Source organism: Mirounga leonina, unplaced genomic scaffold (genome assembly GCF_011800145.1).
Source record: "Mirounga leonina isolate KUSES-001 unplaced genomic scaffold, KU_Mleo_1.0 Mir_154, whole genome shotgun sequence".
Taxonomy (NCBI): domain Eukaryota; kingdom Metazoa; phylum Chordata; class Mammalia; order Carnivora; family Phocidae; genus Mirounga; species Mirounga leonina.
In genome coordinates this window covers 45,206,602-45,223,425 of record NW_023270389.1, presented here as the reverse complement: position 1 = coordinate 45,223,425, position 16,824 = coordinate 45,206,602, and the positions used below count along the sequence as shown (strand labels likewise).

Below are 16,824 nucleotides of genomic sequence, written 5' to 3'. Positions count from 1 at the left end.
TAAATAAATAAATAAATAAATAAATAAATAAATAAATAAATAAATAACAGTGGTGAGAGTGGACATCCTTGTCTTGTTCCTGATCATAGACGAAAAGCTCTGAGTGTTTCCCCATTGAGAATGATATTAGCTGTGGGTGTTTTGTATAGGGTCCTTATTATGTTGAGGGATGTTCCCTCTAACCCTACTTTGTTGAAGGTTTTTATCATGAATGGTTGTTGTACTTTGTCAAATGTGTTTTCCACATCGATTGAAAGGATCATTGTTCTTATCCTTTCTTTTATTAATGTAGTCATCACTTAAGTTTTAACTTAAGCTTAACACTTGTCTCAATACCAATTTTTCCATTTGTGGTCTTAAAAAAATGTGCTGAGGGGTGAGGGAAGGGGTGAACAGGACGACAAAAACAAACCGCTTTGTTTTCCTTATTCCTTTTGAATGAAACTAAGGAAACTAGAATTTTCCAGGGACCTAATGACTTTAAGTTTTTGTTTTTTTTTTTTATCACTATAACATGGGTGCCAGATAATATCTTCCATGTGACAGTCTCAGAGAAGTCATCAATCCTGGTTGTAAAGGACTGTTTTTTCTCTAGGAAATACAAGAGGCCTGTCCCAGGAGATGTTTCAGAGGAGAAATTATGCATGGCTTTCATTTCTCTCCTACAATGCTCTGCAGCATGGTGCATAATCCCTGGGTCCAGCCTCAGACCACGTCTGTTAAAACCCCTACTCCAAAATTTATCATTTGTGTGAATTGCTTCACAGGGATTGTTTTGAGGGTTAAATGAGATAACACATGTTTTTTTCTTTTTTCTTTTTTTTTTCTAAAGATTTATTTTTATTTATTTGAGAGAGAGAGAGAGAGTGGGGAAGGGGCTGACAGAGAGGGAGAAAGAGTTCTAAGAAGACTCCACACTGAGCACAGAGCCCAATGCAGGGCTCGATCTCACGACCCTGAGATCATGGCCTGAGCCAAAACCAAGAGTTGGACACTCAACTGACTGCATGTCACCCAGATGCCCTGAGATAATACATGTTTTATATGTCAGTTTGGCTAGGTTCTCGTTCCTGGCTATTTAAGCAAATATTAATCTAAGTGCTGCTTTGGAAGCATTTTATATATATAATTAAAGTCCATAATCAACTGATTTTCAGAGAAATTATTCTCAATAACCTGGATGGGCCTGATTCAGTCAGTTGAAAGGCCTTAAGAGTAGAGCTTCAGTTCATGGCCAAGAGCTCCAGCTTGTCCTTCTTAACCACCTAGCCTATGGAGCCCCACAACTGCATATGCCAATTCCTTGCAATCAACCTCTTGATATATATCTCCTACTGGTTCTGCGTCTCTGACTGAACACTAACTGATATGATATATAAAGCTGTGGATTAGAGATTGACACAGAGTAAGGGCTCAGAAAGTCTTTGTTACTATATTTTCCGTCAGTGGTAGTGGTGTTGGTATTGTTACATAACATAAACTTCTGGAATTTTTCAATACTCTTCCAATATTCTTATTGATCACAACAAACACATTCTTTCTTGTCCGATCATGTCATTCAATGCTTGATTCAAAAAATGCAACCACTAAAATACTCCACTTCAGACAAAGCAACATCACATTCCAAATCATGGCATGCAATTTCCACAGCCCAATAACGAATACACTTTCCAATAGAGATACATTTTTAGGCAACTATTAGCCTAGATAAATTCTTTACCCTTTGAGTAGTTAGGACAAATTCTGTTTGCATTTTTTAAAACCTAGAAATTATATTATTTCTTTCAGTTTGCTTTCCTTATCTAATATTCATTCAGATACATTCATTTTCACATCTTCCTTTCTTCCTCTGCTATTTTCCATTCAAGATAGCAGGATTTCCTTTTTTTTTTTTTAAGATTTTATTTATTCATTTGACAGAGAGAGACACAGTGAGAGAAGGAACACAAGGGAGAGGGAGAAGCAGGCTTCCCGCTCAGCAGGGAGCCCGATGTGGGACTCAATCCCAGGACCCTGGGATCATGACATAAGCTGAAGGTAGACACTTAACGACTGAGCCACCCAGGCGCCCTATGACAGCAGGATTTCTTAAACTCCATAAAGTTATTTCCTTGGAGCAATCAAGCCTCTACTAATACGTTTATTATATCTGTAACTGCTTCAAGTTTGTACCAAGAGCCATACAAACAATGCTTAGGCCTGATAAAATCACATTTTCCACTTACCTAAATGTCCCATGCAAATTTAAAATATAATACAAGGTATTTTTCACCTTTTCTTTCTAATAGTATCTATTCTTTCATTACTACTCTGTCTTCCAGAAGTATGATTTACTGGTTCATTCAAAAGTCACTTACTGAGCATCTACTTGAGCAAAAAGATGTATCACATTTCCTGTTCTCATGGATTTTTTAAGAAGGATGAGAGATAAACACAAATAACTGTATCACTTGGAAGACTGATAATGGCCGCCAGGGTGATTCAGTGCTACAGTGATTCTGAGAACAGAAAGGTCACCCTTGCCTGGGTTGGGTGATGAAATAAGAAAAGCCTAAGAGATGGCTTCTGAGAAGATTCTTAAAGAATGGCTAGGATTTCAACAGGTCGGCAAGGGATTTCAGAGAACCAAAACAGCACATGAGCACTGGGAGTGAATTACTTTATACATGAGGAAAGAGAGAGTCAGACAAGAATTTGCCCAAGGACATGCAGCTAGTCAGTGACAAGAAGAACCTGAAGAGAGTCCAGAAACCTCAAGGAAGCCCATCTAGCACCTTCTGTCTGCAGTTCCCCATTCCTTCTAGTTGTTTTATAAGATGGAGATCTGAACTGCTGGACCTTTCACGTACAGGCCATCGAGGCTATCATGACTTATATCCCCTTCTACTCCACCGCTCTCATTCATCCATCCATTAACCCCCTATCATTTGTCCATCTGTCTCCCTCCAGTCTGAATCCCGTAATCCTACATCCATCCTTTTCATCCTTCTCCACCCTCCTCCTCACTGAGCCATATAGAACTTCCAGTCTGACCCTTCTCTGAATGATTCCTTAACCCCCTTTCTCTAAATGAAACCTTGTTCTTCCTAAGGACACAAGAAAAGTTTGCTTTTTTCTTTATAGTTCATGAACTTGAGAGCCTGATTATTGTCCCCCTATCTTCCAGTGTGACTTTCAAGGCTTTTATTTGCCTTCCCTTCTTTAAAATACGCAGCTCATTTGAAGCCCATATCATCAGACTGCTCACTTCACTCACTTCCACCTGCTTACAGGTCACATAAGTCAACCTCCTGATGACTTTTTTCTCAGCCTATCACCCTTCATGTCCTCACTACCTTCTATGCCCAGAAAATCACTCATGTGCAAACTCCTTTAATTACTTTCCTTCTCTCTCCCTCCTTCCTACTTACCTGAAAAATCTCCAAACCAGATTAAACTCAATTCTAGCCATATTCCAGTAACTAAAGTTTGATAAAACCATTTAATACTCCTAACTAGATCCACAATAAATTTATAACTCAGAGTCACAAATGGGTATCTGACATTTCCTGACAACTACTTACATGTCCCCAGAACATTTGCTGTCTCACTCTCTTAGATGACCATCCCACCCTTTCTGCTCTCCCCTCAAACATCCCTGTCTCACCTTAGCCCTTGACCTCGCCTTGTATTTTCCTGAGAAATTAGAAGCAGCTTAAAAGGAGTGCCCTTATCTTTCTATAAATTTACTTTCTTCGGTACCTATTCATTCTATCTTCTTTCCTACAGATACTAAGGAGTTGTGTCCCTTCTTCTAAAAAGGCCCACCTGCTCCACTGGGATGTCCTGATCCATGTCCTCTTATTACCTTGCAGTTGTGCTCCCTCTCTCCTACATCATCTATTTCTCCCACTCTTCTGAATTGGTCTCATCTGATCTAGTTTATTTGACCGTAAAAATCACCTCCCCCTCTTTACCCACTAGGTAGCCTGTGGTTTTCAACCCATTTCTTTCCTCTTTGTATAGCAAAAACCTCAAAAGAGTAACTATATCCCAACTTTCTTACCTCGTAAGAGGCCATCAAGACTAACCTCTCATACATGTTTCCCTTTCTAGTCAACCACTCTCTGAACTCTCAGACTATCACTCATCCATCTGTCTCCCTCCAATCTGGATCCCACAGTTCCTTGTCCATCCTTTCAACCTCATCTGTGACTTCATCTCAACCACTCCAATCAAGCTTCTGATTCTTCCATTTTCTTGTCATGATCCCCAGTAATCTAATATTGTCTATCCAATGGAAACATATGTGCCCTCATCCTACTGAACCAGTTAGTAACATCCTACTTTCTGAAACACTTTCCTCTCGTGACCTTAGTGTCATCCACTCTCCTAGTTTTCTTCTTACCTTTTATCTTTTTTTTCCCCCCTCACTTTTAAGCTCCTCTTTTTCTACCCAGTCTGAACTTTGAAGTGGTCTAGAATTCTCTCTTTTTCTTACCTACATTTATTTCCCAGGTGATCTTACCTGAGGCTTGGGTTCCAGTTGCTACCAGCAGCAGAGTATAGGCCCCTGACTAGGCTTCACAGGCTTTAAAGAGAAAAGCAAGGATGATTCCAGACAGAAATTAGGTTGCACTTAACCAAGTGTACTCCCCACCAAAACCAGACAGGGTTCCAAGGTCACAGCCTGAGGTTGTCATATACTCACTTCTCTCCAGGTGGTAGTCTTTCCCCAGGAGAGAGCATCACCTTAGCCCTTGACCTCACCTTGTATTTTCCTGAGAAATTAGAAGCAGCTTAAAAGGAGTGCCCTTATCTTTCTATAAATTTACTTTCTTCTGTACCTATTCATTCTATCTTCTTTCCTACAGATACTAAGGAGTTGTGTCCCTTCTTCTAAAAAGGCCCACCTGCTCCACTGGGATGTCCTGATCCATGTCCTCTTATTACCTTGCAGTTGTGCTCCCTCTCTCCTACATCATCTATTTCTACTTATCTAGAACAATCCTTTCTGTTTTACCTCCACTGTCTTGCTTTGAAGCTCCTGAAGTTCCTCTTGTTCCTCTCCTGAGTCCACTTCCTGTCACAGAATATTCCAGAATGAATCCAACACAACCATCTCTCATTTACCCTGATCCTCTGACTTTGCGTCCAGGATTTTTTCCACCATGTCAGGCTGCCCCTCAGTTCCTTACTTATAGACAAGTAAAATGAAGTTTCATTTTATGCTACCCTGCATACGTGTTTTGCATGAGATTGTTATTCTTCATCCATGCCACCACCTCCCCAAAATAATTGAGCATCCATATATATGGCTCCATAAAATACTAGCAGGCAATTCACTGTGGCACAGAGTTTATTTTTCCAAACAAGTAAGACAAAAAGCTTAGCTTAAAAATAAAAAAAACACTTTATACTCATGCATATAAAAAACATCAAAAATAACATATGTATTTTCTATTGTTTTCCTTTGCAACAATTTACTATGTCATATTTCAAAACGAAAGCTAGTTTCCATAGGAAAGAAAAACAGATTAAGTCAAACAATGAAGAAAGGAGTAATGTTCACAAGGTTTAGATTTGAAATCTTACATAGTTTTTCCAAAGACACTGATGTTTGCTGGCACTTTACTACTTTTAATCTTGAGCATGAAATTCAAACTTCTATGGAGATAAAACCATATATCTACTTAAAAAAACAATACATTGGTCCCTTCCTGGTGTGATCCTTGGATAAATTTCTTCTGCAACTCTTTACAGTGTGAGTAATGTATCTCCTTCTCTAGATTTTTAAAATTGGTTGGATTGCAAACTGTCAGGAAAGAGTCAAGTGACAACTAAAGCAAAGTAAGATATGAAGGAAGATATGTTTCTCAAAGCATATTCCACTGACAATGCATTGGTTAATAATGATGTTTATGACAAAGTCTATACTTTTGCTTGGGTTATGAATCACTTATTTATGACCTTTGATAAGAACCAGACATTGCCTCATTACTGTCTCATCTAAGAACTATGTCTTGCAATGAATTCTGGTAAGGTCTATTTTTCCCCATTAGTGTGGCATGTGTGTTAAAAATTAACAGTAGAATTATTAGGTGACCTGTTCAGACCAGTGTTTCTAGGACTATAAATCTATGGCTAGCAAGTATTAATTTATTTTTATCAGAAATTTTGACACTCCATAAGAAGAATTACTGAAGCAGTCAGATTCCTGAGCCTTACTGACCATCATTAATCCTGGTACATAGGAAGGAAACACAAAGCAACTATATTCCAACATTGGTTACCTTAATGCTCAGAGATTATCTAATAGTTCAGAGATTATCTAATAGCACATTCATTTGTTACTTGATCTTGGCATTTAAGGTATATTCTTGAACCAAAAGTTCAATTGATTAGTGAACTATTAATAGGGCAGGAATGATTCTGAGTGGCCTAAATATTTTGAGGCCAGGCAGACCTGTATTTCAATCTCAGCTCTACCTTGTACTAGCTATGTAACTTTAGGCAAATTGATTTATCCCTTAGCTTCAATATCTTGTAAATATCAGAGTGCTAACATGTAACCTTAACAAAATTGTAGTTTGGATTTAATGATATAAATGTAGGTACAGTATCTGGTTCTCAATAAATGTTAGTTTCTTTCCCTTGAACAATTTTACATTGAAAATCAATGGCCGACTCCATCATATCAGAATTGCTAACTGATTTGCTTAGGTATTCCTAGAGTATTTGCCTATATGCTGCCTCTAGAGACAAAAAGATTTTTAGGGCTTTGGAGTTCAATATAAAACCATCTGATGACTTCCATCCAATGACCCATTTCATGAATAGAATTCGTCACTTACAAATGCTATTGAGTTAAAATAATAAAGATATGAAGGCCTTTATGAAAGAAAATAATACCTGTGGGCCCAGCTAGATTTTTTTAAAACTAAATTTAGTCAGTTTGTAATAACCACTGAGTTCACTAAAGTATATGGTTCAGAGCAAAGAGAAGGAAGTGGTTATCTCAACTGAAAAACAAAACAAAACAATGATGTTGAAAATGCAGAAGAAAATAAGATGAGATCAGAGCAAACACAAATTCTATCAAAATGTTCCTCTGGCTTCACTGATAAGTACATGGTAAACACCACACTAGTCAAAACAATGGTATTTCTGACTTGGGCCCCAAAATAGAGAATTGCAAATTAAATTAGGTTACATTCATACAACAAAGTTGTATGCAACCATCAAAAATGATGTTGAAGAAGAATATTCAATTTATTTTTTAGAAGGTTATTTAATAACATGGAAACATCTTAAGAATTGATGATGTAAAAAAGAAAGCTATGAAACAGTATGGGTAGCATTCTATTAAGGAAGGAAAGCATGGAGGGATGGAAGGAAGGAAGGAGGGAAGGAAAGAAGGAAGGAAAGGAGGGAGGGAGGGAGGAAAAAAGGAAGGAAGAAAAGAAAGAAGGGAAGACAGGAGGAAGGAAGGAAGAAAGGAAGAAAGGAGAAAACACCAGTATATTAATAGTAGTTTACTCTAGGTAATGGAAATTTGAGCAACTTTTTATTTTTTTCTAGCTTTATTGAAATATATTTGACATATAACAGTGTGTAAGTTTAAGGTATATAACATGATTTTATATACATATACATTATGAAATGATTAGCCCAAAAAGGTTAGTTAACATATCCATCACTTCACATATTTGTGTGTGTGTGTGTGTGTGTGTGTCGGTGAGAACATTTAAGATCTACTGTCTTACTAATTCTCAAATATACAATACAGTATTACCTATAGTCACCATACTGTACATTAGATCCTCAGAATTTATTCATCTTATAACTGAAAGTTTGTACCCCAAATCAAACTGGGAAATCAAACTCAATATATTTTGTAGATTTCTAAGTCAAACTAGGAAATCAAACTCAATCTATTTTATTTCAAAGCCCAACCTCCTAACACTCTACTCTATGTATAACCTTCAGATATTAGAATAATCACCTCACCAAGCTCTGCAATAAACTGGCCATATATGAAGCACTGTATTTAATTCTACACAATTTAAAATGAATCCAGAGGAAAGTGAAAAGAATTCTATAAAGTCTACGAACTAAGAAAAACAAGAAAAAGAAACGTTGGTTTAGGTTGAAGAAGATAAAATTCATGAAGGACACAAAGAGAGGGGTAAATTATTTTCTCATTCCTGTCTCATCTACTCTGGTTCCTCTAGGGAACAAGCTTCCCACCACCACTCATGGAAAGATACATCTAGCCTCTCATGCCTATTATTGGATTTATGTTGAACTCTCAGTCCTCATGGTCTTTATCACACAAGAGTCTTCTTAGTCTTTGTAGGCTCACCTAGAACTTCTAGATGACCCCTCCCAAGATCATCTCTGCCTCTGACCACACTATCTTCAGCATGATATTTTCTTAAGTTCCTTTCCAGGTAACATGCCAACCAGATTGAGCTGGCCTCAAACACTTCCCTCTTCTCTCTACAATGCCATAATAAGGAAGCCCCTCCATACCACAAACATGCCTTTTCTTACCTGGCCTTGCTCCAGAGATCAATGGCTAAAACGGACCGGATTTTTTTCATATTTTGCCTTGTTAAAGAGGAGATATTTCTAATAATTAGACATGTGAATAAAAGCACTGGTGCTTCATGGTATAATGAAGATACATCCCAGGAAGCATGGTGTGTATGCTGCATAGTGGAATCCTCATTATGTAATAACTCAGGTAGCACAAGCTGCTGAAATAAATACCAAATTTTTGGTAGCTTTAAACAATATAATAGTATGTCACACTCTTGTATTGATCAATGAGGATATTTCTATTTGACTGGTAGCTTTCCTGCATGTGGTGATTCAAGGATCCAGTTCCCTTCTACCTTGTGCCTCCACCATCCTCAGGAACATGGAGGTTGGTTTGTTTGTTTAATCCAGCCAGAAATGAGATAATAACGAGAAGATGCTTCTTAACCACCTCAGGCAACAAGTTATGTGCGCCAGATTCCAAAGGTGAGAGCTAGTCATATATCCCCACTGAAGGATAAGGGGAATCGGGAAATGCAGTCATTGGCCACTGCCAAGAAGCCACTGCCCAGTAACTACTCCTCACTACGGAAGAGGAGTGCAAATCTTTGGTGAAGAGCCCATCAGTGCTACTGCCATTGGATAATAAAATGAATGGGATTTAAGTACTGTTTTAACTCCAATTTTCATGGCCCTCAACTTTCATAAAGGTTCAGCACAAGAAATATCCACCTGTATTTAACTGCAAACTCTTCAAATTTCTAGAGTTTGAACATATTGATAATAAGCTCTTGCATTAGGCTCTAAGGACTTGGAAGGCAAGAACTGACTCTTCTGAACTTTGTATGCCCAGAACCTTGCACTCTCTCCTGCACGTAAAAGCTGTCCCAGAAGTGTTTGTTGATTAAATGAATGGGGGATTATGTTATCCAGGGTTCCTTATACAAAATGAACCTGAATTCAATCTCAGGTATGTTTGTTTCTCAAGATAAATTTCTATGTCTGTCTGCCCCCTCCATATTAAGCAAGTCATGGTTCTGTGAGCATATAATATTGTGGTCCTTCACACATTTGCAGATACAGCTTTCGCTGCCTGGATTACCCTATCCCCACATGACTTCCCCTCCCTCAAAAGCTGGCTCAAGAATGACTACCTCTTCTCCACACAATCTTACCCAATTCTCCCCGCAGACTTAAGTACTTATTCCCCTGTGCGTCCATTATACCCATGATAATTCTTATCCTAATTTCTGGTACTTATCTGCTTATTTTCTGTCTCTCCATTAGATTATAAACCATTTAAAGGTAAGAACCATGGCATTTTATCCTTATGTTATCAACATATTGGGCACTATCTGATATATCAGAGAAGCTCAACTAATATTTGTTAATTTGTAAATTGTCATTGCTTTAATATAGTCAATGCTTAAATAAAAACCATACTGGTACTTGAAGAATGATATGCCTTCCTCTCTCACTTCCTTTCCCCCAAACACACAGTGACCTGATTTATTGAAACAAATCAGAGTAGATAATGAAAGCAGACAATCCTCAATACCATATTTAATTTGGAAAGTCTCTAATTCCATTCATATTACAATACCTGTATCTCTAAACACAATAATGCATTCTTTGTTGCATTACATTACAGTTTCATACTGACTGATCCCTAACTGGATCTTAACCAGTATTTTGTCTGTGTGATAATCACTTCAGCAGAAATGTTTTTCATATTTTGTATTTGTAATACAATATTTATAAATTTCAAAGGCTCACTTGCCTTCAAACTGAAATCTTTAACTTCTCAGATATTATAAGAGAAGGCAGGGGGGGAAAACTAACATTAACTGAACTCCTGTGGGGTCCTTGATGCTTTACATACTTTATTCATCAAAATCTTACATCAACCTAGTGAGAGATAAGCATTATTATCAACATTTAGACATGAGCAATCTAAGGCTTAGAAAGTATAAAACAATGTTAGAGCCAGGATTCAAATTCAGATGCCTCAGGCTCTGTGGTATCTGACTAATGATCCCCCAAGATGTCCATAACCGCATCCCCAGAACCTGTGGATATTACCTTATATGGCAAAATCGACTTACCAGATGTGATTAAGGATCTTGAGATAGGGAGATTATTCTGGATTATCTGGGAGGCCCTACATCTAATCACAGAGTCCTTGTAGGAGGGAAGAAGAGAAATTTTGACTCCAGCAGAGGAGAAGGCAGTGTGACCATGAAAGCAGAGATCAGAGTGATGCATCCAAGGACTGCTGGGGTACTCTGGAAGTGGAAGAGGTAAGGAACAGATTCTCCCCTCTAATCTCCAGAAAGAACCAGCCCTGTTGACCACCTAGATGTTAGTCTCTTAAGACTTCCTTTGGACTTCTGATTTCCAGAATACAGGAAAATAAATTTGCTTTGTTTTACATTTGGGGGATTTGTTGCGGCAGCAACAGAAAACGAATACAGGCTCCAAACTTAAAACCTATATAAATCAATTCAGTGCAACAAATACTCAGTACATTCTTAAAACCAAGTCCTGCAACACTGCCCCATCAGGAAAAGCCAACAACTGGAGCCATGTCAGACCAGATAGGGAAGTTCCAAATATGAACACCCTCCAAGAACACTTGAGCCATCATTATGACTATTCCAAAGTAAAATCTGGAATTCTTTAGCCAAGTGCTCCAGGAGATATTCCCAGCTGAGAGGAAGCAATGGTGTGAGTGCCAGTCTCTCAGGTAGCCAAGCCATAAGACCTGTAGAACTAAATAAAAAATTTGAACTGAACCCACAAGCCTGAGGTGGCCAACACAAACCTCAGTAGAACTAGTTGTACTTCCAGTAGCAAAACACTTTCAAACAAGGGCCATATTACATTTCCAACTCTTGGGGCAAAGCCTTGCGTATGTTCTACAGTAGCCTAGGACTGGAATTTACCAGAGAATGAGTAACTCAGAAAAAAAGCTTGCAAACTCTGTGCCTAGCCCAGATGGAAAAACAAGCCACGGGCTTTGATGCAGTACAAACTCCAGACCTCATGCCAGCAATAGCCTCCTCCAGGATTACATTTGGCATAAAAATGGAATTATAGTAGTTTGAATTACACATACTTTCCAATGCAAAATGTTTATATCTTCTGTTGTTCATTGAGACAATTCTCACTGGCTCTTGAAGCTGCTGTCCAGTGTTACCCTCTCAGGGGAAGTGCCTCGAGCAGGAAACCACCACTATGGCCAGGAGAAAGGAGAATCTTCTGAATGAAATTAGCTTTTGTTTTCCTGCCCCCTTTTGATGTTGATGGATATTTCTGCACGAAAAATTTTCAGTTTTAGTCTGAAATATTTAAACAGGTAAAGCTCAGAGGTATAAACAGTAAGTTTGTGTGGTAAGGCAAGTTTTTCTGACTGAGGACAAAACATAAACATAATGAGAAATATGATGGAAATCTAAAGGAATTTTAATAGAAAAGACTTAAAGTAGTAAAAATATTTTATAGAAATCCTTAGTGAATAATCTGTTCTCAAATTTTAAAATTCTATTTATTCCTTCATCAGTCTCCCTCAATTTCTGACATGGTGGGTATAAGAATTGTCAAGTCCCATGAACTGTACTTAATGTTTTAAAATGATCCTGACTATTTCAGATGAACCCTATCAGAAAATGTCTCCCTAACACTCATTTATATCAAATCAATAGGTAGTAATTGAACATCAGTGATCCATGAATTTCTGTGACAGATACGGCAGTCAAAGTCAGTACCGTCTCACGGCTTATAATCTACTAAGGAGAAAGAACATAAGTATGTAAAATATTAAATGACAAAGTTTTAAATATTGGGTGAAAATAGAAACCCATCACAATGTAGTACATGGGTAGACAACACATGATTCTATCGACAAAGGCCACCATTGAGATTTAAGGAGAAGGAAATTGGATTAAAACAGCAAGGCTAGGAGACTAGGGAATTCAGTTGTTTCTATCATGTTATGGTGTGGCTAAAGCATAGTGAGTAACTGGTATGATGGAGAGGGATGCAGACATTGGAGTCATACAGACCAAGTATCACACCCCAGTTCCGCTACTTGCCAGGCATCAGATCTGGGCAATTACTTCAACACTCTGAGCCTGCTTATCTTCCTCTGCAAAATGTGGATCAAACCTACCCCCCAAGATTGTACTGAGGTTAAAGTGAGAATGTATATAAAGTTCTCAGCAGATAGTAGATGCTCAAAAATATTAAAACCTTCCCTGGGGCAGGAGTTGTTTGGTCCTCAACAAAAATTTTTTCTGAAATTGTCATGACACCCTGTTATTCTCCTAAATATATACAATTTATTTCAGAAGTCTCCTGCACAGATAGTGTCATGAGATTTTGTGACCGTCCAATGAGGTATGGGTTTATAGGTTCGTCATCATGGACACCACACAGAAAGTGACTCTCCCTTCAGAAACTCAATTCCAAGGGGGCCTGGCTGGCTCAGTCGGTAGAGCATGTGACTCTTGACCTCAGGGTTGTGAGTTTGAGCCCCATATTGGGCATGGAGCCTCCTTTAAAAAATAAATAAAATAAAATCTTTTTTTTTAAAAAAGGAACATTTTAATTCCTGCCATTGCCACAGGACACAGAGAAGCTACATATTTCCTCAATTCTATGACGCACATTTTCTACATATTAATACTTCTGAAGTAGGAATGTGGTTTATAAATGACATCCAAGGAAGTCTGTCAGGAATAGCCTTCTAAATAAAATGTTGCTATTAATATAGTAGTTTGTTTTATAATTAATGGCATCTTGGCCTGAAGGAAATACAGTCATGGCATTAGAAAAAAATGGAGTGTCAGTGGACAATAAAGGTGGGCTCAAGTTTAGAGGCAAAAACCACAGACTTAATACCATAAAACTGTACACTTAAAAAATTGTTAAAAGATCATTTTTTGTTTTATATATATTACTACAAAAAATAATTTTAAGCCACAGAATATGCAACCATCTCCTGGATTAAGAAGTCATTACTGTGCAATGGAACCAGCACTGTATATGGCATATTAGAAAAGAACAAAGCCTTCCATAGAAACCAACTTGTTATCTGCTCTCCAAGCCTATTCTTTGAAGAAAAGCATATGAGTAGCCGAAGACATCTCTACAATCAGTCACCCATGCTCTATAGCAGCACATGGTTGCTCCCAAACAGGTGGACCTGGACAAGAGTCAATAAAAACCCAGAGGAGATGCTGGTGAACACTCATCTCTTAGTCTTACTACTCAAGGTTCACTTAGTGCAGAAGACCTAGAGAATGATATTGGAACCCACCATGGATTATTCAAAGTGCTCTAGGTGCTTTGTGAATGGTTCTTTGGAGCAGAATCAATCAGGGCAACAGGTAACTTCTCCTAGAAAGACAATTCACTGCATTCACTGAGTCCTGCTGTTGTTTCCAAAAAGTGATACAGATCCTGGTAGTTCAGTATTCCACAACTGGTGCTGCTGGGTCAGAAGAGGTCCAAACAAGTGGCTCATCCCTCCACACCTCACTTGGCATATGTTACCATATGAAATGTCCAGGATCGGGCATTGCTTAGAAAACTTGGCATTCAGAAACACTAATGGCCAAGCCAGTCTTTGTAAGGGAAAATTTTGTTACTGAATGCACCCACAGCCTCCAGCCCTGACTCTTACTTTGTTCACAAAACATTGGACAAGCACCAACATTGCTGGGGAGGAGGCTGAGTGACAGCCAAAGAACAGCTCACCATGCACACCCTTTTGTGGAGTCACCTCTGCAGTAGATGCTCTTTGACCAGTACTCTTACAAGACCTATCCTAGAGCCCAGTGCAAGAGAATCACCTACTGGACTCTTCCCAAACTTCCTTGCCATCAGTCTTCAAGTCTTCTCTCCTTCCAGGCAAAATGGAACACAAGGTGGATTGTTTAAAATGCTGCCCATTGCGAGGATTTCCCTCCTCCTCCAACCTCCAGAGCAGATGGCTGTGCTGGGACCGCAGCAGCCCATGCCCAAAGGGTGACAGCAGAGCCATCTGTAAACCACACTCAAGCTTCTCCCCTGTGCCTGAATGAAGCCAACACCCATGAAACCACTGGTGTGGGTCCTACAAGCATAATGGCAAAACCAGTGAAAGCAACTGAAATGCCCAGAAATGGGGGTTGGTTAAATAAAGCAAGGTATATAGAATGAAATAATATGCATCCATTTTAAATGATGCTATGAATATTCAATAAGATATTTTTTTTAGATGAAAAGATTGGTTGCTATAAGACTGTGAACATACACGTTAGGAAACAGTGATTATCTCTGATGTGTAAAATTATGAGGCATTACTTTTCTTTTTTCTGCTTATTTGCTTATTTTAAATTGCATACTATAAACATGTATTAGTTTTGTAATATACCTTTAAAATAAAAACCTTTGGTAGACAAAACATCGCTAACCTTCCTGACAACAAGCATGTTTTTGGGATCATTGAAGAGCAATGCTAATGTTGGTGGAATGATTTTGCTTGCTATGGAGAGTATAATAAGCAGGTGGGGGAAGTCATCTTCTGCAGAAAATTGCTTAAAGTTATTTTTCAAAAGATTCAAGGAATCCAAAAGGGACTTTGTAAATTTCTAGATAACCAATTCAGCCCTTAATAAAATGTTTAATTCTAGTTGCCAAATAAATTTTTGATACAGTAAAAGTATATCTATATATCATATCCTCTTCTGTAATCAATATATATGCTACACTTACATCTATTTTATTAGGATTTTTAAAATACATTTACTTATTTGAATACTATGTGTTTGCTTTTATAACATACTATTGACCATATCAGTGACTTATTTGTTTCAAAGTTTAATTCTAATCTTGTTTCTATAGAGAAAATACAATCTACTCCATGTTGATCTACTTTATTATAGTGTCTAAAATGTGCTACAGAAGAAACTATCCAAATAAAAATATGCAATGGACTTTTCTTAACCAGAGCTCCCTATAGACTCTCCTTTATACTCCTGTATGAGGGTATTATTTGCAATTCTTTTACTGTGCCTAGTTTAGGTGGCCTCTCCGACAAGTTGACGGCCAATACATAGGCCCACATACATGCATTTACAAAGTTCATCTTTGTCATTTGGGCCAGAGACTAAAAAGAATATGGTGCATATTCTAAAAAGATTTTCTTTCAAAGTGTTATTTTTGTGTTTGATCCACAGTCTTAATTACCCTTCACAGATATACATTCAGTTTCTTTGGGGACGTGTTGAGGTTATGTATTTAAAGAGAATTGCAACATCAGAAGAAATGACATGCAATTTAGTTAAGGTATTTGTTTTCTTCCACATCATTAATGGCTATTTCTCTCCCACCCATGAGTACAGACACTGAGGCTGAGATGGGCAATTTTAACATCTAGGGGCCATACATTGACATACATTCCACTCCCATGCCTAGAAATAAGAAGAAAAAAAGAAATGATTATCATTCCAATCAAATGAAACTTTAAGTGAAATGGAATAAAAATAATTACCTAGATAATTTCTTTCCTATAATATGTAACATTCTATTTGACCCAGAATAAAGTGGGAGGCAGGTTTCTTATCTAGTTCCACTCATCCATATGCTATTACCATGATTCTCCCTCCCAGCATTCTCTATTTCATTCATATACAGAACCCTCACTGATTATAGAGACTAACCTACTAAAAACTTTGGGAGGGTCTTCTGCCTCACAAAATCTCCCCCCACTGCTCAGAAGTTATGTCCTTAGAAAATTCATTTTGGGGAGTCTTAAAGGCTTCTTTTCAGGCTTCAACAATCTCGCCAAAAAAAAAGAGTAAATCCTGTTCCCTAAAACTACTCACATCTTGAGGGTGTGGGGACGGGCTGCAGTTTTGGGGGAAGGAGCCCAGGCAAGGAAGGACAGAGAGAGAGTAGGCAGGAGCAGAAATCTTACTGGAGGACAGATTGCATCTGACTTCACATACAAAAGCATTTATACAAGCTACACAGTTTTTCTACTGCTGTTGAAGACTCCTTTGTGTTCATGTTTAAAAATAAAATGATTACAAATAAAAATACAAAAGTTGTAAACTACACCACACTAGAGTCAGAAGTAAGAAAAACAGGAAAAGTTAAACACTTCGGTGGAGGGCAGGAGGCAGGAATGGGTTCTGTTTTACTGAACTCTGGCCAGGGTGTTTTGTTTTGATTGTTCTTCAAACTTCCTTCCCCAATTGCACCACATCCCTTACGCTTAAAGCAGAAATTTCTGATCAGAATGTTGCAGCACCT

General features: G+C 38.1%; 1 long non-coding RNA gene across 1 annotated transcript in view; it reads right to left on the bottom strand.

Moving 5' to 3' along the window:
- The window catches only part of LOC118014398, a 105,221-nt gene that overhangs the window by 5,360 nt on the left and 83,037 nt on the right, over positions 1-16,824 (bottom strand). The window contains exon 8 of the long non-coding RNA XR_004680272.1: positions 4,508-4,570. This is a non-coding gene — a long non-coding RNA (uncharacterized LOC118014398). The remainder of the gene's footprint in view (positions 1-4,507; positions 4,571-16,824) is intronic.